The 9,054-nt window shown below is 48.0% G+C and overlaps 1 long non-coding RNA gene across 2 annotated transcripts in view; it reads left to right on the top strand.

Moving 5' to 3' along the window:
* The window catches only part of LOC104912739, a 10,090-nt gene extending 4,565 nt beyond the window's left edge, over positions 1-5,525 (top strand). The window contains exons 2-5 of one of the 2 annotated variants that reach the window (XR_004160889.1): positions 46-161; positions 1,345-2,682; positions 3,476-3,639; positions 3,788-5,519. This is a non-coding gene — a long non-coding RNA (uncharacterized LOC104912739). Of the gene's footprint in view, positions 1-45; positions 162-1,344; positions 2,683-3,475; positions 3,640-3,787 lie in introns of both variants that reach the window. The other variant, XR_004160890.1, reaches the window with a different exon arrangement.
* Positions 5,526-9,054: the final 3,529 nt, after the last annotated feature.

Below are 9,054 nucleotides of genomic sequence, written 5' to 3'. Positions count from 1 at the left end.
TTTTTTTGGCTGCTGTTTTATTTATTATTGGCTTTCCATTTCTAGTCTGCTGTTCTCTGTTTGGAGCCTGTACTGCACATGAAGAAAGGAAAAGTAACTGGAACGCAACCCCCAGCCATGTCCACTAATTCTTGTGGGGAAGGGCTTTTGGACTGAGAAGTGTAAGAACCTACTTGAATGCATATTTGAATGTCTCTTTCATTCTCTGGGCAGCAGTGAGCTACATGCATTGTGTAGAAGCAGGTGACTTCTAGAGGTGGCAGCCTGTGACTCAGCCCCAAAGCACTGCCATGGGGCCAGGTGTTCTCACCCTCAGCCTGGGCTCTCTTAAGAGGCAGCAGCCCAGCTGCTGGCAAATAAACGTATTCAATTTAATAGGGAAGATGTGAATCTTTATCTGAAAGATTACATACAGCACAACTTGCCAACAAGAAAATAACACGAAAACAAAGATGAAGGTGACTGGAGTCCTGACGTACAAAGGACAGCCAAGCTGAGGGAAATCATGCAGGAATATGTGGTGAGCTAATCAGACACCTCTAGAAAGCTATGTTGGTTTTTTTCCTCAGCCTCAGTGGGCTTCTGTTTAACAACTAAAGCAGCTGGACAAATTACCTAGAGATGTTTGACCTTCGGAAAGGCCTCTGAGGCACAGCTGCCTGCTGTTTGCTGAACTGGTTCATGTGGTTCCCACTCTGAATGGTTTTCGAGGTTTACCCAACTGTGAAAAAGGGTCTGATTGTACCAAGGAGGGCAACTGAGAAGATAAACTTTAGGAAGGAGTGAGAAAAGCACCAGGGAATTTTACATGTTATATTTGCATCAAAGAAAGGAAAGGGCATACGAAGATGCCAACCTGAAGTAGCTTGTTGGCTTTGAACTTCAGAAGAAAGTTACAGAGCAAAGAGCTGAGGTACCAGTAGCCTTAGTGACAATCTGTTTCACAAAATTAGATGGGAATTACAGAATACACCGCATTTAGATTTTTTAGCCACATGAAGATTTTATTTTTTTAGTATGGTAAAAATATAACAGAAATGCTACATTCCTGCATTCCCTGTTCAACTTTTATTTTCCTTCTGCTCTTGCTGTCACTGCACGCAGGAGGTGGTTTGGTTGTTCCATTACCAGATCTTGCTGCAGGGCCTGGCTGTGCCCCTTCTGCTGCCATTTCAGCTCTTTCCACTGCATGGCACCAAACAATGCGAGTTATCTGGGGCTGTAATCTCTACGAGCCTTCAGGGAAAATAATTTTTAAGGAAATAAATTCCATAGTAGGTGCAAAAGTGCCCCTGTGATGAACTCTTTTTCTCCGTTTTTTTTTTTTTTTTCTTCTTTTCCCAGCGGACGGCTTAACCGGGCACACACGAAAGCGTGATTTCAACAGCTCAGTACTGGCAGAGGCACAAAGCGCTATTTCTCTGCCGCCCCTCTGCCCTGAGCTGCAGCAGTACCGCAGTTGAAAGCGCGGACGGGCCTTCAGGAGAGACTGAAGTCTGCTTACAACTGGGGAGCTGCTGCGTTTCGGACCTTCCTTCGTGCCCCGCTGTGCGCGGGCGGCCGCGTCCCCTGTAGGCGGCAGCGGTGATCGCGGTGCGGGCGGGCGCTGCTCCGTGAGCTCCAGGCCGCGCCCTGCGGCACGTGGGGCGGCGAGGGCGCTTCAGGTTTGGGTCCTGAGTGCTTGGCTCGCGTTTCCTCGTAATTTTGGGTCTGCTGCTTTTCTGCACGGGTTCGTGGAGTTGGAGTAAGATCGTCCTTCGGGACAGTGCGCAGCAGATCGGGAGCGTGCTCGTGTAAACGGAATGCTGAGGTGCTCTGGAAGCGCTCCTGTTTGAGCGCCTGTTTTCCTTCCGGCTCAGGAGCAGCGCTGGACGAGACCCACCTCCCTGCACGGAGATGAAGAAAATCATAATATGTTTGAAGTAAAAGAACTGCAAACAGGGAGGTTTTCATAGAGCCATTTCTTTAAAGTTAAGACGACGTTCAGATCGAAAGTGAAGGGTTATTCAGGAAAGCACTCAATCGTATGGCTACAGCAATGGAGCAGACCCGTTCAGTCTCAGCTCGCAGCAGCACAAATAGGGGTGCAGTGGGATTCATCAGGCCAGTGCCTCCTCCTGGAGCTGAGCGCAAGCCCAGGCTCCTGGATCGTGCCATCCCGGACGTTTATTTTTCTGAAACGTAAACCTATGCACTCCTCTTTGTGGATGCAGAGTTTGCTATATTCTGTCAAGCCTGCAGCGATTGCTTACGGGCCACAGATGGATGCCTCAGCTCACTGGGGAGACACGTCCTGTGATGTGTGCTGCTTGTTCACAGCTGATCTCGAAAGGAGCTGACATAAGGGCATTAAGGAGCATGGTTTTACAGAAATGCACTCCCTGCATTTCTGACTGAAAGGGCATGTGCTGAGTAGTTAACTGAGCAGAGACCGAAGTGTTTGAGAGGTTTGTACTCAAGCCTGGGCTGCAGGGCTGCAGTCAGTGCATGCTTTTAGCTTGAATTTTCACTTCTTCGTTCTGGAAGGAAGAATGGGAGAAATGTTCTGGGTGCAAATTCCGTGTGCATCTCATGCCATCTGCTAATAGCATGTGTGAGCTGTTCTTCTGCCAGAAACCAGGAACAAAGATAACATCACTGCAGAGAGAACTGCCCTGCTCCCAAGTGAGGCTGGTACTGCAGGTAACCCGATCATCGCTCTGCACCCACTGGGGCTGAGCTTGGGGCAGTCCTGTTCACCTGACACCTGCATAAACCTAGGACGATGTCACTCAAGCCAGTGTGGGACCTTAGGTGCAAAGCTGTTCCTGCTGAGCCCAGCAGATAAATAATGTTCATGATCCATTCAGTCCAACGGCCTTGTTGGAATCCCTGAGATGAAATTATTCAGAGGAAGGAAGTACAAAAGCCAAAGAGCCTCCTCATCTAAACCCTGTTCAGGCAATTTGCAGATGAGGCAGGGAGTACAGACTGCAGCAGAACACCGAGGAAGCGGTCATGCTTAAGCTTCCCTTGTCTTTTCTGCTTTGAGCTTTACCTGTGTGATGTATCTGTGCACTCTTCAATACAGCAGCAACAGTGATGGCGAACCCACAACACAGGGCTGCCCCTCCTGCTGCTCCAAGATGCTCAGGGTGACTAAGCAATGCAAAGAGTCTGTCCCACACCCAGCTGCGGGCTTGTGGGGCTCCAGGCTGAAGCAGGTGATGGCAGCCTGCAGGCGCGTAGGCTGGGCGAGTCAGAGCAGCAGCCGCAGGCAGGGGCTGTGTGAGGGGGTGAGGGAGCGAGGTGAGGAGCACCACAGTGGGGGAGGAAGGCAAAGTGGGGGGTGTGGAAAAAAGGAAGAAGGATGCTGTAGTCCTGAGGTGAGAAGTGCCAAGGAACATGGCCATCAGACATATGAAAATTGAACCATCCTAACTTCCAGGCTTCACCACCTGTCTGTACTAATGCTTTTGCATCCATCCTCTTCTAGGAAGCTGCCACTGGTCCTGAGCACATTCACCAGTCTTGAGAGTCTGCTGTGCCACAGCTGGATGCTCATCTGTCCAAGAACCAGGCATTTCTCTGCCTTTCCGCAGCCTGCAATACAGTCAGGATAAGGATACTAAGGGATATTAGCAGCTGCCAAACTGCCAGGTAAATCTGCTAGTTTCAAGATTAATGCAGCGGTAAACTATACTGGGCGTGCAGCTCTTCAAAAGTAAATACTCATTTACAGCAGAACTGTAAAATCCCATGGGTAAGTTGAGATTGAGCTGCCTATGGCTTTCACCTTTGTCTCCAGGAGCTGTTGCTCAATGAACAAGTCTGTGGTGTTTGGTGTGAACCGACGGGTAACTGTGAGCAGCTACTTAAATAGCTCCAGCGATGTTTGGAGAAGGCTGTTCCCTGACACTGGCTAAAATCTGAGAATAAACATCTTGCCACAGGTGACCACCTGATCTGTGCATATGGGCCTAAAAAAAGGTTTGTTAAGTTTAAGCACCTCAAAATAAAGCTCAGCAGACACCAGACGCCAATAGTTGTGTCTGCTTCAGCACTTAGCTTAGTGCAAGATATAAAAAGCAGCATTGTACAAGGGCTTTGTAGTGGTGGAGTGCATGGCTGGGGCTCCTGTGGTGTTGCAGGGCGACCACATAACGCTCAGTCAGTCTGTAGGGCACTGCTGAGGAGACTGCGGGGCTTTAAATATAGGCATTAAATACCACACTGACAGAACGATGAAGAAGCGGTGAGGCCCGCGAAGGGAGGGATGGAGAAACCCAATGGCTTATTTTGTTTAATGTTTTTTGCAAATAGAGTGAATGTCTGCTTGGCAACCTGTGCTTGCAGGAACATGGCCCCACTCCGTGCATCGGGTGAACCCCAGGGGCTTGTGAGGACAGCCCTGTGCTGCTCCAGGCTGCCAGCTCAGCTCAGGCCCTGGGGAACACGCATGTGCAGAAGGGCTGCGTGGCTGCGCGAGGCCGTGCAGCCCAAGTGTGCTTTCTGTGTTCAGCTGGAGCTTCTCCCCACCTGAAGCACAGGCTGGGAGTCGCAACACAGCCCAGCTGCCTGTGCTCCCCCCCCGAGCTCTAGTAAGATCCTGAGGGCCAGCACAGTGGCCAAAGCAGGGGCACAGCAGGACCCTACGCCTAAACCCTCCCTGTGGGCATGGAGCAGGCTTGGCCCGCATGCTTGGCTTGCCTACTGTTCCTTTTGCACTAGGCTGCCCAACTGTTTGAAACAGCAGGTGATAGAGGGGATGGTGCTGAGACTGTTCTGCATCTGTGAGAGTTGAAAAGTTCATGGTGACAGCTGAGATAAAGGCAGCAGTGCTCCACGCCCTGCCCCGCAGCACCCAGCCCAGTGCAGCCCCGCGGCCTCACCCCTCCGCCAAGCCTCTGACTTAAAATTCACAGCTATGTATAACATTGGTGTGTAATTATTGCTTGTTAGGACAGGAAAGTAGAGTAGGTCCAGAAATAAGCTTGTGCTTTTCCGAATTAACCTTGAATTAACCCCATGGCTTTTTGAACATCGAGAGAAATGTCCAAATGCTGCCTGCCCACCCCATGGCAGCACACAGGCTCTGCTGCTTCCTCCTCCCAGTGGGTCACACCAGTGCCACGGCCCTCCTCTCACCCGCTGCACTGAGCTGCTTCCTCCTCAAATCTCCTCCTCTCAGTGCTTCTCCTCTGGTATCATTCCAGTTATCTCTGTTCAGCCTCGGTTTGTAGATAGCAATGAATGGTCTTAGAGAAGCAGAGGGCTGGGGATTGTACCTGGGTCACTTGTAGATTCTGGCGTTGCATGGTGAACTTAAAGCTGTTTTGCAAGGAACTTAGAGAGAGCCAGCTCTGAGTCAAAAGCTTAGCTGAAGGTCTCTGTTAGCTAACGCCCAGCGAAGCCCAGGGCAAGGCAGGCTGGGTTTTGCCAGTCTGTGGAATAGGGAACGCTGCAGGTGCTTCGTGAAACCCTGCAGGAGGAGCAAGCAGCAAAGATGTGAGTATGGCAGAGGAACGGAGAGACGTGTTGGATACCAGTGAGTGATGTGTCCTGGCCACCTTGGGATCTGAGCCTGTTTGTTGTTACCTGTAACACAGCAGTGCTCATAAATGCACTCCCAGCTCTGTTTTTTGGGAATAGATAAGTCAAACATCTGTAGTTTCAGGTATTCTGGGTTGTGGTTACAGTTACCCGGGATCTCTGAAAACCAGGGCAAAGAGAGACCCTTCATTACAGGATATCTTGCTGAGGATTCTTCCTGCTCAGGGAAGGACTGCTGGGGCTCTGCTGTTGGGGCTCTCTGGGTACCCCTGGCTGTGTGCTCACAGACAAAAAGTGTAACCCTTGCAGGGATGGGGACTTGCTGTGTTATTCAGACTGGGGTCTGAACTTGCCCATAATCTAGGCTATATTTATTGCCTTGCAACAAGTTCTTAGAATTAAAATTTAAAATATACTGTAGAAAAAAACTTTCTGGTAGGAAAGATTTTAAGAGCAATTACAGTTGAAGTAGCTTAGGAAAGAAATAGAAATGGAAATGAAAGAAAACATTACAAACATAAAAATAATAAAATCTTACTATGCAAGGCAAAACTGTAGAAATAAAAGTGAGTTTTATCACAGTGAGGAATACAATCCAGGGAGACAAAAGATGGGCACGTGTTGTCTGAATGATGAGAGTTTATCAGGGCCTTCAGTCGGCGTAGCCCTTGTGTACAGATGGACTGCAGTACTGTGAGTGGTCTGGGACGGATTCAGAGCAGTGCAGAGGCAAACAAAGCTGTGCTCGCAGCTCCAAGGCTTTGCAGCCCTGCTGTCCTACTGCCTGTGGCTTGAAGGGAGATCAGTGTCACTCTGGCTACAGGGAGAAAATGTGCATTAACTCAAATTGCCTCTCTGCTTGACAAAATCCAGCAAAATCTATCTAGCTCCCACCTGAAGTGTAAAAGTTTTCCTGATAACTTCCAAACAATCAATTTTATGCTTGCATAGCAATCAGTGGATTTCCAAGATGATGTATAAAGAAACTATTAGTATCTAAAATATCATTGCTTTCTTCATATACTGCAGAAGCTTTCAACAGAGCTTTGTGTAACGTTGCACCATGCAGGAAAGCAGTGCGGCTGTCATCTGCTAAAATCAGTGCCATTAGAGGGCAGCTGAATCTCTAATTATAACTTTGTGAAACTATAAGGAAAAACACGTCGAATACCAGAACAGGGTGACGTTCAGTGAAGGTGCAGCAGCGAGCCTGATGTGCTAACAAGTCATTACCTCACCATACTATTTAGCAGAACATCTTTTTCACTGCTATTCTGGAGGGCAGAGGCTCGTGCCAGTGCAGTCAGAGAACGAAAGCAGATCTGTCTTTCTTCTTGTTGACAGAGGCTCTCACATCCGTGAGTGTTCGTGATCTCTCAGAGCAGTGGCTCTAAATATCCATAACCAACACCACATCCCTCTTCGAGGAGTGTTTTTGAAACACTTGTCCAGACTTTCTGCAAGGGGCCACAATTATCAGAAGGGAAATAGCAACACAAAATTAGAAAAGAACAACCCACGGTGGAAAGAGTAAACTAGCAAAATTTTCATCTGCATGTTAGAGATTTGTCTTGCCCTTAGCCCTTAATGGGTTCTAAGTGAGGTTTCCACAGGCAGAAGGATAGGACTCTGGTCACATTTTAGCGCCCACGTATTTCTTGTAAGCTTAGTCTTGGGGATGCAATTGTAGCTATCTCAGCAGCAACCGGCCTGTATGACGAGCTGGATCACTGTAATATGCTGCTTCTCACTTCTTTGAATCCTGCCCAGAGGCACACTGTGCTGCCTGATCCTCACCAATTTCCTGCTAGAGATCAGCCTTGTTTTTCTTTCCTGGTTCTCTGTAATTGCAGAGCACGAAGCTGGTAGTTGGGATACAAGATTGCTGCTCCAATTCCTTGTGCTGGAGATGTGCAGGCAGTGGCAGGGCTGCACGTACCAACTCTTGCAGGGCAGTTTCTTAGTGACTCAGTCATGGTGCAGCTGGTTGTGACCTGAGTGCTGGGCTGAACTGCGTGCCCAAATCTCTTATGACCACAAACTGCCTTCCATATTGCTGTCCCGGGTACCACTGGACCTAAAGCAAGGGCAGGTAAGTAGGACACTCAGCAGCTTCTTAAAAGCCACGCTTGATGGTCTGATGTAACACAGACCATACTGCATTAGACCGAGCTCCTGTGAGTCCAGAGTTCATTTTCCTAACCTGGCTGCAGGCAGATACCTACAGAACAGTAATATAACATATAATAATAAATATAATAAAATATAATATATATGTAATATATAAAAAATATATATAATAATAAATATAATATTCATGGAGCAGGCTGCCCGGGGAAGTTGTGGAGTCTCCTTCTCTGGAGATATTCAAGACCTGCCTGGACACCAACTTGTGCGACCTGGTGTAGGGAACCTGCTTTGGCAGGGGGTTGGACTCGGTGATCTCTGGAGGTCCCTTCCAACCCCTACGATTCTGTGATTCTGTGATAAGGGCAAATACATCTTCCATTCTCCCCCAGTAATCTCTCTGCCTTTAATATTTTCAGTTCCAGGTATTTTGATGAGCTAGCTGTAGTCTGGTGATTCTCACTGGCCCTTCACGTCCTTGTTCATTCTCCCCTTGAGCGCCTGTGAAACTTCTGCATGTTTTTGTAAATATCCTTGGCTAATCATTCAGCAGGGCTAGGACTGCTGTATGAGGAATAAGCTCCCCTGATTTGCTCTCAAACTGGCTTTTAGGATCCTTGATTCTCTCTAGCACCCTTCCCCATACTCTTTGCCCCAGTTACCCTTTGCAGGCTTTGGTAATCCTCTCCCCACTCCACCCCTCGCTGCCCAGGCTGAGGGGTCCCAGCCAGCACAGTCTCCCCACACAGGAGCTGTTGTATTATTCTGTTACTCACTTTTTCTTGGTTTTTTGCATTTCTTCATAGTCAACTCTTACTATTGCAATATATTGCAATAAATGCTAATTGCCTTTAAAGCGCTGGGCTGTGGCTGTTCTGAGCCAGGAGCTGCCACAGGTCCTGCTTAGCATTTTCCCTCAAGGGTAAGCAACATCCAAGAGAGTCAGGCAGAATGGTTACAGCATCACTCGTCTGAGTTTAATTTACAGTCAGATGCAAATCAGCGCTTTATTCCCATACACTAAAAAAAACACTGGATAGAACGCTGCAATAGAAAACTTACTTTGGGCTCTGCGAGTATATGTGATTAGGTTGTTAGTTCATTTCTTTCTCACCCCATAAGCTGCATTGACACATGAAATACAAAGTGAAGAAAAAAGATTAGGATAGCGTTTTTTTAAAAAATGATGAGCAAGCATCTTGACTCAGATGAAGACAGGAAGTTTTGTGGTTAGACACCCACTTAGGAGCCGCAGGACTCGGCTTGCTTCCAGGAGTGAACAGATCTTTTGTATGATCTTTGAGCCCCAGCTTCCTCATTCAGGAATTCTGTAAAATTCAAGTGATTCATATTTCCTAAACTGATTTCTCTCTTCCTCTTGTAGTCATTTTAGCT

Source organism: Meleagris gallopavo, chromosome 11 (assembly GCF_000146605.3).
Source record: "Meleagris gallopavo isolate NT-WF06-2002-E0010 breed Aviagen turkey brand Nicholas breeding stock chromosome 11, Turkey_5.1, whole genome shotgun sequence".
NCBI lineage: Eukaryota > Metazoa > Chordata > Aves > Galliformes > Phasianidae > Meleagris > Meleagris gallopavo.
This window is presented reverse-complemented; position numbering and strand designations above follow the sequence as displayed.